Consider the following 19,339-nt stretch of genomic DNA (forward strand, 5'->3'; position numbering starts at 1 on the left):
ACTTCAGTTAGTCTATTGGAGAATGTACCATAATTTACTACTGAATTTAAGAGAAATTATTGAAGCATGACATGCACATAGTAAAATGCACTAATCTTAAAGTTTATTTTCCACATGCGTATGCACATGTGTATGCACATTACCTTCTACATGAGTGTGTATAACTGTGTAACCACCATCCAAATCAAGTATAGAGTAGTTCCAGCATCCCACAAGGCCCTTTCAAGCCCTGTCTCAGTCAATAATACTTTCCTAACCCAATAACCATTGTTCTAATTTTTATCACCAGAGATTAGTTTTGCATGTTTTTTTCATTATCTAGCCATCCAGAAGCAGTTTTGCATGTTTTTAAACTTCATATAAATGGAATCATACTGCATGGTTTGCGTGTGTGTGTATGTATGTACCTTGTTCCTTTTGTTCAACATGGGTTCTCTAGGGTTGACTTATATTAGCATGTCTAATGGTTTGCTCTTTTTATTGCAAACCATTTTTATAGTATTCTCTTACATGAATTAATCCATTCTACTCTTGATGAAAATTTGGTTTTTTATTTTGTAAGTTTTAGATATTATAAATAAAGCTGCCATGAGCACTTTTACATGTCTTTTGGTGGATATCCATTAATTTTCTTAGGTATATTCTTATTTGATTTCATTTTGGTTTAAATGTGTTAATATGCCTATAAAGGCGGCCCTTTACAGAGGAAGTATAATACATTCATCATACTAGCAAATAGCAGTAGAAGGCAGATGGGGTAAAACATAGAGATTATGACTGCGATTTAAGAAAGCTTTTAGTTATAGAAATGTAAAGAAAATGTGGTATAAATAAAGCAAATGCTCTAGTAAAATGCTATTTATGTAAGCTGGATATTAGCATGCCAGTGGATTCTGATATGAAAAAACTCCTGTAGAATGCTGAATAAAGAAGACATCCTAGAGTAGAACCGATGGCTTTTTCAGGCTGCGGAAAACAATCAGTAACATACTCAACTTATCTCTGTAATTTCACATGCATTCTTTCCAGCATATGCTTACTGGCTTATTTGGGGTACAATGTTTACAAACCCATATAATATAATACATGAATTCTAAATGGAAAATTAAAGCTATTAATTTATATTATTAGTCTAATTTGATACCCTATCACTTTCATATAAGTGATTCCTTAAAAAGGAAATTTATGTTAGGGAAAAATTCATATGTTTAATTAATCACATAATTTAAAATAACAAAGTCTCAATTAACTGAATTTTACATTATAATTAATTTGACTCCTGGTTAACTAAAGATTAACCAGAAAACTATTTTTATTTCTCACTGATGAGCATTTATAAGTAAGTTATTACACTTTCACAGTCTCGGTATTTTTGTATAGAAATCCAATATATTCTTTAATGATTTAAGAATGTTTGTGTAGGCCTGGTGCGTTGGCTCACACCTGTAATCCCAGCACTTTGGGAGGCCAAGGCTGGTGGATCACCTGAGGTCAGGAGTTTGAGACCAGCCTCACCAACGTGGTGAAACCCCGTCTCTACTAAAAATACAAAAATTAGTTAGGTGTGGTGGCGAGCACCTGTATTCCCAGCTACTCTGGAGGCTGAGGCAGGAGAACTGGTTGAACCGGGGAGGCAGAGGTTGCAGTGAGCCGAGATTGCGCCACTGCACTCCAGCCTGGGCAACAGAGTGAAACTCCGTCTCAAAAAAAAAGAATGTGTTATCATTTTAAATATGAATAATTGTTGCCAAAGTGCTGTAGTTGGTCTGGGATGACTCTAGGTGTTTCTTTTGAAAATAAATTTCTGTTATGTGTTTTCTTTTTTCTTTTCTTTTCTTTCTTTTTTTTTTTTAAGACAGGGTCTTGCTCTATTGCCCAGTCTGGAGTACAGCCATCATGGCGCTGCTCCTGGGCTCAAGGAAACCTCCTGCCTCAGCCTCCTGAGGCACTGGGACTACAGGTACACACCACTACACCTGGCTAATTTTTAAATTTTTTTTTGTGGAGAGACGGTCTCACTTTGTTGCCCAGGTTGGTCTTGAAATCCTGGCCTCAAGTAATCTTCCCACCTTAGTCTCCCAAAGTGCTGAGAGGACAGGTGTGAGCCACTGCGCTGGGCCTGCTTTCACTTTTGATGCCCTCTGTTCACCACAGAACAGTCAGAATAACTTTTTTTTTTTTTTTTGAGACTGTCTCCCTCTGTTGCCCAGGCTGGAGTACAGTGCCCAATCTCTGCTCACTGTAACCTCCACCTCCCAGGTTCAAGCAATTCTCCTGCCTCAGCTTCCCGAGTAGCTGGGACTACAGGTGCCCACCACCACGCCTGGCTAATTTTTGTATTTTCAGTGGAGACGGGGTTTTACCATGTTGTCCAGGCTGGTCAGGAACTGCTGACCTCAGGTAATCCACCCGCCTTGGCCTCCCAGAGTGCGGGGATTACAGGCGTGAGCCACTGCATCGGGCCCAGAATAACTAAAACATAATTCAATGTTATTCTCCTGCTTACAACTCTTACCATTATGCTTGAAAAAAAAAAAACTCAACTCATTACTATGGCCTGCTAGTCCTAAATGACGTTGCATCTGCTAGCCTCTCCCCCACCATCTGGTGTCATTAAGTTCCAGCTACATGGCCTCCTTTTAATTCTGTGAACATGCCAAGCAAGCCCTTTCTACTTTATCACTTCCCACACGCAGTCTCCTCTGTTTAGGATACTCCCTACCACCTCATGCAATTCAATGCTTCTCAGCATTTTACTCTCCACTTAAATACGACCTCCTTGCGAAGGCTTTCCCACCTCATCTAAGAAGCCCACTATCTTCTATTCCCATCTTCTATTTTTTTTAAATATAATTTACCAAAATTATAATTATATGCTTGTTTTATTATCTTTGCTGTGTCAGGAATTGATTCAACAGCTGAAAAATATACAGTGGCTGAAAATTATAGTTCCTTTGTCTCTCATATAAATGAAGTTTAGAGGCAGGTAGATCAAGGTTAGTATGGTAGCTCCATGGTCATAAGAGACCTAGGCTTCTTCCTTCTAGCTGTTCCACCAAATTCAGCATATGGCTTCCACCTTACAGTCCAAAATGGTTGCTCCAGTTCCAGCCATCATGCTTGTATTCCATACAGCTGGAGTCAGGAAGGCAAATACAGTTTTTATTCAAAGTAAGGGAGATTTTATACACACTGTTAAAAATTGAGGGTTCCTTAATGAAATTATTGACTCAGGCAAGGATTTTCAATTGATGTTAAAATGATCAGGTAGATGGCTAGTGAGAAAGGACATTCATAAGGTGCCAAACAAAGCAAAACAAAACCTCTGCACAGATTACTTCTGTCCATAAAAGAACAAAGCTTTACAGTGAAAAAGTCAGGCTGTCATCACCTCAATCCAGGGGTCAGATATTCTGTGTCTCCTGATGTGATGTGATTTGAAGTACACAGTACTACTTGCGACACAATCTTGCCAAAAATGTTCAAATTTGAGTCTAATTGGGCCTTAATTTTGAAATGGGAAAGATTCCCTTGTCCCCCTCTCAGGGCATGCGATAGGAGTGTGGCTCCCTTCATCAGCGCCCCGCTGCTCAAACCTCTAGGGGAGCATACAGACGGGCAGGCTGTGGGGCTCTGACCCCACGGCAGTGTCTAGGGGTGAATGTTAACAACTGAAGCCCCAGTGGGCGTGTTACGGGTGCCCTTTTAGTTTAGCCATCTTTAGGCGGCTTGTGTTAGCCCAATTAGACCCCTGCCTTATTGCAAGGACAGAGGGCTTTCTGTATCCCGGGGTTCCTGCCTTGGTGTACTAGAAGAATTGGATCACACGTGGGTTTGGAGAATGAGTGCAAGGTTTTATTGAGTGGAAGTAGCTCTCAGCAGATGGAGGAGCCAGAGGGAGATGGTTTTCCCCTGGAATTCGGTCTGCTTGGTGGCCTGACTCTTCTCTGACAGCCCTGGCCAAACTCTGTTCTGCCGGTCAATGACCTGCCGGCGTGCCAGTGCCTGTCCGTGTGCTCTTGACGTGCTCTCGATGTCCTCTCGAAATCCAGCCGCTTGTGTGTTCCCCCGCCAATGTGTTTCTCTCAACATCCAGCTGTTTTTGTGTGTTTGCCTTGCTAGGGTCTCGGGTTTTTATAGGCACAGGATGGGGGCGTGGCAGGCCAGGGTGGTCTTGGGAAATGCAACATTTGGGCGCGAAGGCAGGAGTGCCTGTCATCACCTAGGTCTGTGGGCACAGGTCCAGGGGTGGAGCCCTCACCAGGAACCCACCTTTCTCCTCCCAGCACTTCCCTGCCCCTCTTCTGTATCAATTTGTCATAACATAATTTCAGCTTTACAGAAATCACAAGGGAAAGAGAAACAAGCTAACTGGCACCCTGATGAAGCAATCAAACAAATTGAGAAATTGGGACATTCTTCTATAGAACAATTGTTCCTGTTTCTGTGTCTTTAACATTGCAGTATCATGAATAAAGGGACTGATATATTTCAAAGAGACTGAGGGGACATAACAACTAGATGTGATGTGTGGTCCTCACTTGGATCCTGGTTTGGATAAACCAGCTGTAAAGGACATTGCGTGGACAATGGGAGAAATTTCAATATGCATGGGTATTCAGATATAATATGCTATTAAGGAATTATTACTACTGTCAGCTGTGATTGTTATTTTGGCTATGTAGGAAAACTCGGTGGCTCACGCCTGTAATCCCAGCACTTTGGGAGGCCGTGGTGGGTGGATCACCTGAGGTCAGGAGTTTGAGACCAGCCTGGCCAACATGGTGAAACCCGTCTTTACTAAAAATACAAATCAGCTGGGTGTGGTGGTGTGCGCCTGTAACACCAGCTACTTGGGAGGCTGAGGCAGGAAAATTGCTTGAACCCATGAGGCGGAGGTTGCAGTGAACCGAGATGGTGCCACTGCACTCCAGCCTGGGTGACAGAATAAGACTCTGTCTCAAAAAAAAAAAATTCTTATTTTTAAAATATGCATACTAAAATTTAGAGGAAGAATGTGATGATGACTATCATTTACTTGACATTCTTTAGTATTGGAGGTCCACTTCTAAAGAAGAGGATAATGGATATTGGGGGTCAACAACAAGTCTTCTTTATTTTGAGACAGGATTGTGCTCTCTCACACAAGCTGGAGTACAGTGGTATGATCTTGGCTGACCACAGCCTCAACCTCCTAGGCTCAAGTAATCCTCCCACCTCAGCCTCCTGAATAGCTGGGACTACAGGTGCGTGCCACTACGCTAGCTAATTTTTGTATTTTTTGTAGAGATGGTATTTTGCCATGTTACCCAGGCTGGTCTCAAACTCCTGGAATCAAGCGAACCATCCCCCTTGGCCTCCCGAAGTGCTGGGATTATAGGTGTGAGCCACCGTGGCCGGCCCAAGAAGTCTTTAGCATACTCTGCCACCAGACTGTGAGCTGCATGAGGGCAAGGATTGTGCCCATTTTGCTTCCATAACCAGTGCTTAATACACTGTCCAGTATATAGTAGGCACTCCTTGCATATTTGTTAAATGAATGAATAAGCAAGGATGATAAAGGAATGTAGAAATTAACCATGACTTCCACTGGCATTGAGAATCCAGCAGACATCTCTCAAGAGATCACTGCACTTAAAAATAGGTATAACTGAAATATGACAACTATATGCTATAATTAGCACTAAAAAGGTATGAAAAACTATGAAACTGCAAATAAACAAATAAAAGATAGAAAACATTAAAAAGGTAGGCTGGGCGCAGTGGCTCATGCCTGTAATCCCAGCACTTTGGGAGGCCGAGGCGGGCGGAACACGAGGTCAGGAGATCGAGACCATCCTGGCTAACAAGGTGAAACCCCATCTCTACTAAAAATACAAAAATTAGCCGGGCATAGTGGCAGGCGCCTGTAGTCCCAGCTACTCGGGAGGCTGAGGCAGGAGAATGGCGTGAACCCAGGAGGCAGAGCTTGCAATGAGCCAAGATCGCGCCATTGCACTCATCTGGTGACAGAGCCAGACTCCATCTCAAAAAAAAAAAAAAAGAAAACATTAAAAAGGTAAAATAATGGCAAGATACTATTGTGAATTGTATTGTCCCATGCCCATTCCTTTTAAAGTCCAGGGCATTGAATTAGCTTTTTGTAATAAAAATAGCCAAATATAAAAAGCTGAATTCTGTGTGTTTTTTGGGAAATCCAAATCTATTTCTTTCTCCCCTTACTCACCACCTTATCTCCTTTTCCTACTACTGCTGTGGGAAGATAGCAAGACACCCACTGGCTGACTGCAGCTTCAATCCATTAGCCAGTGACATTCCAGGAGAGTTTCCCCCTTGTTTGCAACATTAATCAAAAAGTATTAAGGCTGGGGGTGGGGTGGCTCACTCCTGTAATCCCAGCACTTTGGGAGGCCAAGGAAGGAGGATCACTTAAACCCAGGAGTTAGAGACCAGCCTGGGCAACATGGTGAAACCCCATCTCTCTCTTTCTCTCTCTTTTTTGAGACAGAGTCTCACTCTGTTGCCCAGGCTGGAATGCAGTAGTGCAATCTTGGCTCACTGCAACCTCCACCTCCTGGGTTCAAGAGATTCTCCTGCCTCAGCCTCCCGAGTAGCTGGGATTACAGGCACCTGCCATGACACCCAGCTAATTTTTGTACTTTTAGTAGAGACAGGGTTTCACCATGTTGGCCAGGCTGGTCTCGAACTCCTGACCTCAAGCGATACACCCGCCTTGGCCTCCCAAAGTGCTGGGATTATAAGCATGAGCCACTGCACCTGGCCTGAAACCCCATCTCCGGTAAATATACAAAAATTAGCCAGGTGTGGTGGTGGGTACTTGTAGTCCCATCTACTCTGGAGGCTGAGGTGGGAGGATGGCTTGAGCCTGGAGTGTTGAGGCTACAGTGAGCCGTGATCGCACCACTGCACTCCATCCTGGACAACAGAGTGAGACTGTCTCAAAAATTAAAAAACTATTAATTAAATTTCTACATGTATTAAGTATATTTAAAAAAAGAAAACCAATGAAGTATAAATCATAGATTTTGTCCTTGGGATGTCAAGATCGGCACAGGCAAAACAAAAAGTAAAAAGTTCCAACAAATACCTTATTTTTCTGTGGTGTTTACATTTACAAAGAGCTTTGACAATGAAATTTCACTTATTCCTGAAACAATACCTTGTCATAGGCTGGGTTAAAAAAAAATGAATTGACTTGCTCAAGGTCATCTCTGTAATTAGAGATAAACCTGGAATTAGAACCCAAGTTTTCTGGCACCATGTTCTCTACGTATCACACTACCTTCTGAAAGCCAAAACTTAGGCCAGGCATGGTGGCTCATGCCTGTAATCCCAGTACTCTGGGAGGCTGAGATGGGACGATCACTTGAGCTCAAGAGTTCAAGACCAGCCTGGGCAACATAGTGAGACCCTCCTCTCTGTTATTTTAATTTTTTTTCTTTTTTTTTTTTTTTTTTTTTGAGACGGAGTCTCGCTCTGTCGCCCGGGCTGGAGTGCATTGGCGCAATCTCAGCTCACTGCAAGCTCTGCCTCCCGGGTTCACGCCGTTCTTCTGCCTCAGCCTCCTGAGTAGCTGGGACTACAGGCGCCCACCACCACGCTCGGCTAATTTTTTGTATTTTTAGTAGAGATGGGGTTTCACTGTGTTAGCCAGGATGGTCTTGATCTCCTGACCTTGTGATCCACGTGCCTCGTCCTCCCAAAGTGCTGGGATTACAGGCATGAGCCACCGTGCCTGGCCTCTATTATTTTAATTTTTAAAAAAATTATCAAAAAAGAAAGCCAAAACTTAAACCAGAATTGCATTTTTGACTGTACAATGTACCAGGAACAACTAACAGAGCTGCCACGTGACTGAAATAAACCTTGACTGTAGAGATGATTTCTAAAGCTATCTGTGATTTCTGTGATTTTTTTCCATTTTTCTTAGCAACCTGGAAGCACCACTGTATTTTCCCTCTTTCTGCTTCCAGCAGCTGCAGACCCAACGTAATCACCAAGAGAGAATGAAAACCTCCAACTACCATGAATCAGGCTTAACACAATAAGAGAACATTTGGGATTCTACTATAAGAATTTCCACTAAAATTTCATCAACAAACAGTTCAGAAGCTGTTAAGCATAGACAAGGCTGAAAGTGGCTGGTAGCTGGCATGTATACCAAGGAAATTTCATATGGGTAAAAAAATGAATCTGATTTTGTGTGGTACATTTAACATTATCACCGCCTACACATTCATTTAAAATCTGTTCATGGCTGAAGAGAAACCCCTGATTCCCTCCTACATCATATCTCAGCCTAGTTTTGGTAAAAGCCGTGGGGAGCTTCATCAAGGATGTTTGCATCCTTTACCCAGAACAAACATTCTAGTAGTGCAACACTCATAGAATCTAAAGAATAGAAGATTAATTTAGTAATATTTAATAAGCAAATGATAATAATAATGTAAATTTAAAAATATTCCCTCCGACTTTTCCCTCTCCTTTATCCCTTGTAGATCATGAATCAGTCCCTGAGGCCTCTCCAGTTTTTAAAGTCCCTCAAATATGTCCTTTATTTCCACTCCCACCATCCTAGTTTTAGTTCTCTTTAGCTTTGTAATCAAAACCCACTGAACTACTCTATTATTTATTTATTTATTTTTGAGATAGGATTTTGCTCTGTTGCCCAAGCTGGAGGGCAATGGTACAATCATGGCTTACTGTAACCTCGACCTCCTTGGCTCAAGCAATCCTCCCGTCTTAGCCTCCCAAGTAGCTAGAACCACATGCATGCACCATCAAACCCAGCTAATTTTTTATTTTTTGTAGAGATGGGTTTTTGCTGTGTTGCCCAGGCTGTTCTCAAACTACTGGCCTCAAGCAAGCTTCTGCTTTGGCCTCCCTAGGTGCTGGGATTATAGGCGTGAACCACCACACCTGGGTGAACTACTCTTAGTACCCATCCTCTTTTCACTTTCTCAAACGCATTCTTCATATGTTCCAAATAGTTTTGCTGAAACAAGTTCTTCTGCTCAAAAACAGAGTGACTTATCAAGTCTTAATTGCTTTTGTGACATTCAAGGTCCTTTAGAACATGGCTTCACCTTAGCTATGTGACCTTATTCTGCTCTAATACTAATAATAATAATTACTATTAATTGAGTCGCCAAGTGCCTGGCTCTGTGCCAGGTGCTTTCCATATACAATTTGCTAACACAAATCCTTACTTCAATTAGACCTGTGTCCTATGGTTCCCATATATACTTTGCTGTCTTCTCAAATGCCTATGCTCTATTTTCTGTACCTTCTATGCCTCCGAATCCTACTATTTTGAGAGTGAGGTCATTTCTCAGCTCCTCCAAAAAATCTGCATACATCATATCAGATCCACTGATTTCTTCCCTATTTGGCTTTCTTGCTAAGCTGTGCAGATATTTAATACCACTGTATGGTTATTTAGTTGTTTCAGGTATGTAAATTCATCTCCAGTTAAATAGGAGAGCAATGTAAATGTATTGGCAGCTAAATTTATTGACATCCATGGATGGGCTTTGAAGCATGCATGAACCATTGAAAAATTATGTTTTGTGTTTGTGCATTTTTTCTGGGGTCAGAAGTATTCAAAGCATCCCAAAGAGGTCTATGAAGGGGGTTGGGTTACTTTCTGGATAACAAGCCTTATTTTGAGATCAAGCCTACTACCTAAACCTAGGAATTATATCTTATTGCATAACCTCTGATTCTCCATTGTAAAATTTCTGGCTTTGTTACATAGGCCTGAGTTTTAAAATTCCAATCTGTTTTTTTTTACTCTGCTTTAATAAACAGAGTGGGCATCCTGAACTGTGATGCAGAACATATAATCACTATATTGGGAACTTATTTCAACAATAATTTCTAAATTAAATACTTTTTAAATAGGCAATACAGTTACATAATTTGAAGGTCAAAACTACAGAAAGAGGGTATCCAGAGAAGTTTCACTTCTACCTGACTTTTTTTCATTTTCAAAATGGGGTCTTGATCTGTCACCCAGCTTGGAGTACAGTGATGCAATCTTGGCTCACTGCAACCTCTGCTTCCTAGGCTCAAGCCATCCTCCCACTTCAGTCTCCTGAGTAGCTGGGACCACAGGCGCATGCCACCATGTCCAACTAGTTTTTGTATTTTTTGTATGGATGGAGTTTCACCATGTTGCCCAGGCTGGTCTTGAACTCCTGAGCTCCAAGAATTTGCCTACCTTGGCCTCCCAAAGTGCTGGGATTATAGGCATGAGCCACCATGCCAGCCCCACCTGACTTTTATAGGTAACTGTCAACAAAAACATTTTAATAACACAGATAATATAATAATGTCTATGGCTTCGTTAGTCAAGGCTCTTTGGTTGCAAGTAATAGAAGTTTATTTCAAATCAGTACAAACAAAAACATTTATTTAAAGAATAGAGTATCTTAAGGAAGGCAGAAAAGTGCAGCCCAGTTTCATGAATGATTGGAACTAAGACTTAGGAGCACCTCAAGAATATAAGCAGCTACTTGCTCTCTCTCTCTCTCTCTCTCTCCTCTCTCTCTCTGTCTCTCCCCCACTCCCCACCCCCCACCCTCCGCACCCCCCAGTGTGCCCTTTCTGTAGACTGGCTTTGTTGCCTTGGTGTGCACAGGGCAAAATATAGCCATCCCCTCACTCTTGAGTATACACATCCTAAGTTCAAGTAACCTGTCCAGGTTCTTGATTCTAAGTGCCAATTCTCACACACACACACACACACACACACACACACACACAGAGAGAGAGAGAGAGAGAGAGAGAGAGAGAGAGGCAGAGACAGAGCACAGACAGACACAGACACAGACACAGACACAGACACAGACACAGACAGACAAGACCGTTTGGCCTGACTGGAGTTATGTGTGCAACCTTGGTTAATCAGCTCTGGACAGAGGAGCAGAGAAACAATACAAATGTGAAAGCTGCCAGGGCTGCAGCCCTGTGTAGGAAAGTTCTTAGATAAAAGGGGTGTGGGGCAGGCTAATATGCCCCAAAATGCATACTAAAATTGTATTTCTGACCATAGTCACTGGCTTTTAATTTTCATGGGCTTGAAGTCACCTTTGGCCCAAAAGGTACCCACTGCTGATGATGTCTTTTTCTTACTGGCAGGCAACAACCTAGGAGAGGCACAGCTTTTGCGGAGAAGCATACTCTCCTGGGGCCTGGAGGGCTGCTTACCTCTATTTTCATCTAGAGTCTCTTGGTTTCCTTGGGCCAATTCATGTTGGCTGCCATATGCTAGTCTCATATTAGCTGATTCTTACAGTATTACCTTTGGCTATCTCCTAGATATTGCCCAGTCAGGAAAAAAGACCACTGTCTAATCTCCAAGAATAACCAAAAGCAGAGTGATTTATGACTCATGCCAGTCCCCTCCTCCCAAGTCTGGTTTTTAAGGTCTGTGTGTGTATGTAATGTTTGGCAATATGTCTGTATGTTTTCTATGGCTGTTATAACAAAGTACCGCAAACTGGGTGGTTTAAAGCAACAAATTAATTCTCTTACAGTCCAGGAGTTTGGATGTCCAAAATCAAGGTGTTAGCAGAGCCGCGCTTGCTTCAAAGCCTCTAGGGGAGGATCCACTCTTGCCTCTTCCAGCTTCCGGCAGCCCCAGGAATACCTCGGCTTATGGTAGCATCACTTCAATTTCTGCCTGTCTTAACGTGGCCATCTTCCCTTTGCGTCTGTCTTCTCTTCACAGACAGACCCCAGTCAAATTGGGTTAAGGGCCCATCTTAACCCCAGCATAACCTCATCTTAACTAACAACATCTGCAATGACCCTGTTTCCAAATAAGGTCATTCTAAGGTACTGGGGGTTAGGATGTCAACATATCTTTTTGGGGGGACACAATTTAACCCATAACAATACCTAATTACTTACTAAGAGATCCTGTGTAAGTTTTTTTTAGAAATATTGGTAAATTCCTTAAAAAAGTAACAACTGATTTAACTCTGTAATTTGAAATAAAGAAAAGAGGCAAATGACGTAATACACTGTTAAAATATTTGCAGTGACAAAATTTTGCATATCAACCAGGACTTTATGGGGACTCTCATTTTTGACTTTAATAAAAGCCCCACAGTCAATATTGTTTATAGTTTTGATATTTGGCTGAGCCACTGACTTTAATCTCATTTTCTTGAATATATTTCCAAATCTATTCAGCTTTCTACATAGAGTTTTCATATTTCCTTTTAGAAGTGAGAAAAATAAAGTTAGAAAAAAGAAGCTCATCTAAGTTAAACACACTCTGTGACTACCTTCTTTCTCTTTTTCTTACTGAAATGAGTAAAATGAAACTGTCTTCTTTCAAGACGAGGCTTAAGAATCTTACAACATTTAGAAGGACTTCCAAGTGCTGTAAGTACCGTCTTTAATTCAAAGCATTGTTGCAACTGTCTGGCTGTAAAGTATAACTTTCTGAGCTGCTTATCCCAATTTTTGGTGTTAGTGCTAAAGAGGAATTAAAGGTTAAAAATAAATAAGTTTTTTTTTTCTTTTGAGATGGAGTCTCACTCACTCTGTTGCCCAGGCTAGAGTACAGTGGCACGATCTCGGCTCACTGCAACCTCCGCTTCCCGGGTTGAAGCGATTCTCTTGTCTCAGCCTCTAGAGGAGCTGAGACTACAGGCGTGTGCCACCATGCCTGGCTAATTTTTGTATTTTCAGGAGAGACAGGGGTTTCACCATGTTGGCCAGGTTGGTCTCAAACTCCCAGCCTCAAGTGATCTGCCCACCTTGGCCTCCCAAAGTGCTGAGATTATAGGCATGAGCCATAAATAAGATAACTTGAAAGCAGATGAGAGCTTTCAAGTTTATCAAGTTTAACAAGTTATCAAGTTTATCAAGTTTATCAAGACTAAGAAGTCATCTAGTTTAATCCCCTGATTTGCAGACGAGGATATGGGGGCCCAGAGGTTACTGATGGTTACTTAGATAGGGCATAGCAAAACTGGATCTACAGTCTTGCTCCACTGACTCACGTTGTCTCTTCTTCCATATCTTACTCAAAAGTTGTACAAAAGATAAATGGCTAGCACTGAATCGCATACTTTAAATGTGTGAATTGTATATGTGAATTATATCTCAATAAAGCTGCTGAAGCAAAGATAAATTGATGGGTTTCAGAGATACAGTAATGAAAGCACAATATGCTTAAGAAACATCTGTTTTTCATAAGTTTCTTTTTTAATTGCACAGTAGTACATGGTCATTTGAAAACAGCAACTTGCCCCAATTCTAAGGTTTAAATAACAAATTAGTTTAGAATTATATTTTATTTATAGCCTTATCAATTTCATAGCAGTAAAGGGTAACTTAGAGAAGGAAAATTGTTTAAGAAGTAGTCTTAAGGCTGGCCATGGTGACTTATGCCTGTAATTCCAGCACTTTGGGAGGCTGAGGCGGGCAGATCACTGGAAGCCAGGAGTTGGAGAACAGCCTGGGCAACATGGTGAAACCCTGTCCCTACTAAAAATACAAAAATTAGCCAGACATGATGGCGCATGCTTGTAGTCCCAGTTTCTTGGGAGGGTGAGGCAGGAGGATCACTTGAACCCGGGAGGTGGAGGTTGCAGTGAGCCAAGATTGTGCCACTGCACTCCAGCCTGGGTGACAGAGTGAGACTCCATTTCAAAAATAAAATAAAAAAAAAAAACTAAAAAAAAGTTGCCTTAAAACATTTTGACACGAAATCTGCCCACATTTATAGTACTAAATTAAAATGTAAACTCTTAAATAATGCTCTGTCATGGAGCATGGAGTACTGTACTGTAAGTTCACTTTCTAGAGGACAAATCAGAATAATAAGAAGCTTAGTGTTTTTCCTGTTATCTCTTTCCAGATCTCTTATTAGTAATTCATAAACCTCCCAAATTTATCTTCTTCCTTATCTTTATCATCTATTTTTCATCTTTTTGTCTTAATGGTAGAAAAAATAATCAGCTTTGTTGAGGTATAATTTGCATCCAGTAAAGTTCACTCATTTTAAATGTATAGTTCAATTATTTTTGACAGTGTATATAGTCATATAACCATCATCACAATCAAGATATAGATGATTTCTATTAATCCCAGAAGTTCCCTAGTCCTTCTGCTGTCATTCCCTTCCTCCACCCCACAGCCTTGCAGTATTTCCTGTTGATTTATAATGTAACATAAACAGAATCATAGTGTAGTCTTTTGTGTCTCTCTTCTTTCACTTAACATAATCCTCATGAGTTTCTTCATATTGTTGTGTATATCAAGTTTGTTCCTTTTTTTTGCTGATTAAAATTCCAAAGCTATAATATATTTATCCATTCACCACTTGATGGACACTTGGGTTGTTTCCAGTTTTCATCTCTCTTGGAAAAATACCTAGGTGTGGAATTACTGAGTCATATGACTGGGGATGTTTAACTTTTAAGAAACTGCCAAGTGTTTTTCCAAAGTGGTTGTACCATTTTACATTTGCAACAGCATTATATCTCCATGCCAAATTTTTATGCTGTTTTCTTCAAGAAATTTTATAATTTTGATTGTTCTATTCAGGCTGATGATCCATTTTGAGTTAATGTTTGAATGTGATGTGAAAAAAGGATCAGATTTCTTGTTCATTTTTTTTTTGCATGTGTATGTCCAATTGTTTCAGCACTATTTGTTGAAAAGACTGTCCTTTCCCCACTGAAATACCTTGACATCTTTGTTAAAAATGAAATGAGTATATATGTGTGGCTCTATGGGTCTGTTTCTACACCCTGTATTCTGTTCTGTGGATCTATTTGTCTATCTTTATGCCAGTATTACATTGACTTAATTATTGTTGCTTTATCATAAGTCTTGAAATCAAGTTTAAGTCCCTCTGGCTTCTTTGATTTCTCCTAGCAATGCTTGTAGCTTGCAGTGTAATGGTCTTGGGCATATTTTATTAAATCAATCCTTCAGTATTTCATGTTTTCTAGTGCTATTGTAAATGACATTGATTTTTGGGGATTATTTATTTAAATTGACAAAAATTGTGTATATTTGTCATGTACAGTACACTGTTTTGAAATATGTGTACATTGTGAAATGGCTAAATTGAGCTAATTAACATATATATTACCTCACATGCTTATTTTTTATGGTTAAAACACTTAAAATCTATTTTCAGCAATTTTCAAGAATATAATACATTGTTATTTACTATAGCCTCAATGTTGTACAACAGACTTCTTGAACTCATTCCTCCTAACTAAAATTGTGTATCTTTTGGCAATATCATTATTGCATTTTTTAAAAATTTCAATTTCCACTGGTTTGTTGCTAATACATTTTTTTGTTCTTTTTTCCCCCTATTTCCTGAGTCTTCCACTTCATGTTCTAACACTATTAATGAAAAAAACCTGTAATTAATTATTTTTAGCACGGTAAAATACATATGACAGTTTATTATTTTAACAATTTTTCAGTGGCATTAAGTATATTCACATTTGCTGTACAACCATCACCACCATCCATTTCCCAAAATTTTTCATCATCCCATAGCCACCTTTTGGCTATTGAGAATAATGTTGCTATCAGCATATCATCAGTTTTAAGTTATAAATTCTTTTATGTTCTCTTTTTCATTTTTATTGTTTCTGTTTTTGTTTTATGGAAGTGATACCTTCTTTTATCTCACTCTAAATAGGTTTTTTGGCGCTTTTTTGAGACGAAGTTTCGCTCTTGTGGCCCAGGCTGTAGTGCAATGGTGCGATCTTGGCTCACTGCAATCTCTGCCTCCTGGGTTCAAGTGAATCTCCTGCCTCAGACTCCGGAGTAGCTGAGATCACAGGCGCCTGCCACCACACCCAGCTAATTTTTGGTATTTTTAGTAGAGATGGGGTTTCACCATGTTGGCCAGGCTGGTCTCAAACTCCTGACCTCAGACGATCCACCCGCCTCAGCCTCCCAAAGTCCTGGGATTACAGGCGTGAGCCACTATGTCCAGCCAATCACTCTAAATATTAATTACAGTTTGTTATTTTCTTCTGTTCTCTGTATGTCTCTGTTCCTTCAAGTTTTTTTTATTTTTCCATTTGTTTTCATTCAAGTCTTTTATTGAATGTCTGGTGGTTCTTGTTTTTTGTTTCATGTGTAAGAGTATAGACTTAAAAATATGTATTGGAAGCTCTGTGGGGAGAAGGAAGAAGACGAGTGGACATAAATGTAGGGCTGATCAGGCCTTTTTACTGAGGTACTCTACATGCCAATATTTTCAAGAATTTTCTCTGGAGCCACTTTTTTTCACCACATAAGAATTCTCCCATTTCCTATCTGGGGGAGAATGGGGCATAGGAGACAGCAGGAGTTGGGGGAACAGGCTTTTGGGGAGCAGGATGGGGACATGAGGACTAAGGGTTCCACTTTTACTTAATCCATTTGTTTTCAATCCTGGCACCTCTAAGGACTGGGCCTCTTACGAGTTCTGTGACACAAAATGACTTGCTTCTAGTTGATATTGCCCCTTGAAAGATATTTAGGTTTTAACTTCATCGACTTTGCTAAGTCAGTAACTGCTCTTCCATTTGCTTTTTGTCTTCCAAAAATGTGTTGAAATATTTTATCCATTGTTGTCTCCTCTCTTATTCTCTTTGTCATTGTTGGTTAATATTTTTTTTTTATTGCTTTACTGACACTTTCATGGGGTTTTGGGATGCAGAGGAAATGAATTGATGATACACCATATTTAACTCATTAGATTAAATAACATTTTATCATTCATAAATGATTAACATTTCCTTTACCACCTGACAGGAAAAAATTCTGCTCAGGACAATAAATAAAACTAATATGAAATGAAAATTCTAGATCGCAATCACTTTTTAGTAATAAAAGGTAAATGAGTTTCAACAAAGACATAGGTAGAGTCATATACTGTAGCACTTCTAGTGATGATTGTGTTTCTGGGTTCTGTGGATAAAAGTAGAAAACGAGTGACTTAGGAGCAATATAGATCTATTGATTTTAAATAATTCTATAACTCATAAATACAAGTAACATATAAGAGAACCACTTATCATCTAGTTACTGTTGTAATTTAACGGAGCTTGCTTAATCTCTTATTACTTTTCTTTTAGCCATTTCCTTCTCTTCAGGGTCTTCATTAGTGGATGGTTACAGGAGGAGGCAAATGTCCATTAGGCAATTCTACTGCTTGTTATTGGCTAAGAGGCTGGAGTCACTAGCTTACTGAAGATTTTCACGCAATCTGTAGGCTTAAATTATTGGTGCTGTACCTATTACTATTGATTACTTTGTCGTAAAAATACAATTACGCAGGAAACTTACTGGAATACTATTTTTAGTTCTGAGTTTAAATATTTAAGGTGGATAGAGAAGACAAAAAGGAGCACCTACTTAAAAACTAAAACACTGGACCTATGAAGAAAAGCTAAAAGGAGTTTTTTGTTTTGTTTTGATTTGTTTTGCTTGGAAAAATAAAGATTAAGTGGAGATTCAGGTCCATCCAGAGATATTACATATGAATGTTTTCCAGGGCTGCATTCTTGGCTGTTTTCTCTGATGAGTAGCAGACAGTACCCAGCAACCTGCTTGGTCACCTTTCTGCAGCCCCACATTTCCCGTCAAACCTTGACCCACGAAAGCTAACTAGCAGATTCAGGTACCTTGCTCTGCAGTCTAGACTTCTATCTAAAGTCCGGCCCTGGTTTTCCAGCTGCTCTCTGATTACTTCTACTTCAATGTTCTGCAGTCAACTCAAGTTCAATGTACCTCAAAACTTAGGTCATTATAGTCTCCCTAGTATTATTCATCCAAACTGTGCTCTATCCTCAGAGTTCTTTTCTTTGATAATGGCAGCACCGATTTACCTTGTCACCCAAGCTTAAACCTTAGAATCAGCTTTTCTTTCTTCTTTTCCATTAGTTCCTCTATCCTGTTAGTCATCAGATTCTATGAATTCACCTTCTTACATGTATTTTAAATTTATCTTTTCCTCCTTATTTCATGTGATATTAGTTTAGGCTCTTACCAACTTTTGCCAGAATTATAAGCAGTAGTTATGTTTCACTTAAACCACAGTTGTTATAATAAAGCTATAAATAAAGGCAATGGTTACCTGAACTATTATAATTGCATTTTCGGCATTTGGTTTTCTTACTCTAGCACCCAAAATCCATCCTCTGTCACTGTTGTTTTTGTAAATTACCAATCAGGTCATCCCACCACACTGCTTCAAAAGATCTTTAATAACTCTGGGAGACTAATGCTTCTACTCTTCAGCATGGCACTTGAGACCTTTAGTGTCTGTACTTAGCTTATTTTTCTGGTTTTATCTTCTATCACTTTGGACCTTTCTAGCTATAGCAGATGTCTCTCTGTGTCTTGAATCTTTGTTGAAGTTTCATTTCACCCTGCCTCTGTAGATGTTATGCCCTCTTCTTTAAATGCCTGTCTTTTTCTGTCTTAAAAGATCAAGCATCAACTTTTATGAGGCCTTATTGCAAATCCTGCTGGAATATGTCTCTCTCTCTCTCTCTCTCTTTTCCCCCACAAACAAAGGTATAAAACAGTCCTCCTTTTCTTGGGGGATACATTTCAAGACCCCCAGATGCCTGAAATGGTGGCTAGTACTGAACCCTACATATATACTCTGTTTTTTCTTATACATATATATCTATGACAAACTTTCACCTTTTCATTTATTTTATTTTAGAGACAGGGTCTTGCTCTGTCACCTGGGCTGGAGCGCAGTGGTGTGATCAGGGCCCACTGTAGCCTCGACCCCTCTAGGCTCAAGCCATCCTCCCACCTTAGCCTCCCAAGTAGCTGCGACTCCATTGCAGCTATGTGATGCATAGCTCCATCGATGGAGTGCTGGGCACACTCCATCACACCCAGCTAATTTTTGTATTTTTTGTAGAAATCAGGTTTGCCATGTTGCCCAAGCTGGTCCTGAACTCCTGACCTCAAGTGATTTGCCCACCTTCGCCTCTCAGAGTGTGGAATTACAGGTATGAGCCACCACAGCCAGCTCACCTTTTCATGTAAAGGAAACACTTTATGACTTCTCTTTGGCATTCCAGATTGCCAGCGTCCCTACCCTCACACTTTGGGGCCATTATTACATAAAATGAGGGTTACCTGAATGCAGCACTGTGATACCATGACAGCTGATCTGATCCCAGAGATGGATGCTAAGTGTCTATCTATCACGAGGGGAGGGCAGGGAGCATAGATAGTGTGATTGCTGGACAAAGGGATGATTCACCTCCCTTGAGGGACAGAAGGGGACTGCTTGAGATTTCATCATGCTACT

General features: G+C 40.2%; 1 long non-coding RNA gene across 1 annotated transcript in view; it reads left to right on the plus strand.

The window, feature by feature from the left end:
• The window catches only part of LOC134732500 (uncharacterized), a 33,835-nt gene extending 14,807 nt beyond the window's left edge, over window positions 1–19,028 (plus strand). The window contains exon 3 of the long non-coding RNA XR_010115741.1: window positions 18,944–19,028. This is a non-coding gene — a long non-coding RNA (uncharacterized lncRNA). The remainder of the gene's footprint in view (window positions 1–18,943) is intronic.
• Window positions 19,029–19,339: the final 311 nt, after the last annotated feature.

Source organism: Symphalangus syndactylus, chromosome 14 (genome assembly GCF_028878055.3).
Source record: "Symphalangus syndactylus isolate Jambi chromosome 14, NHGRI_mSymSyn1-v2.1_pri, whole genome shotgun sequence".
Taxonomy (NCBI): Eukaryota; Metazoa; Chordata; class Mammalia; order Primates; family Hylobatidae; genus Symphalangus; species Symphalangus syndactylus.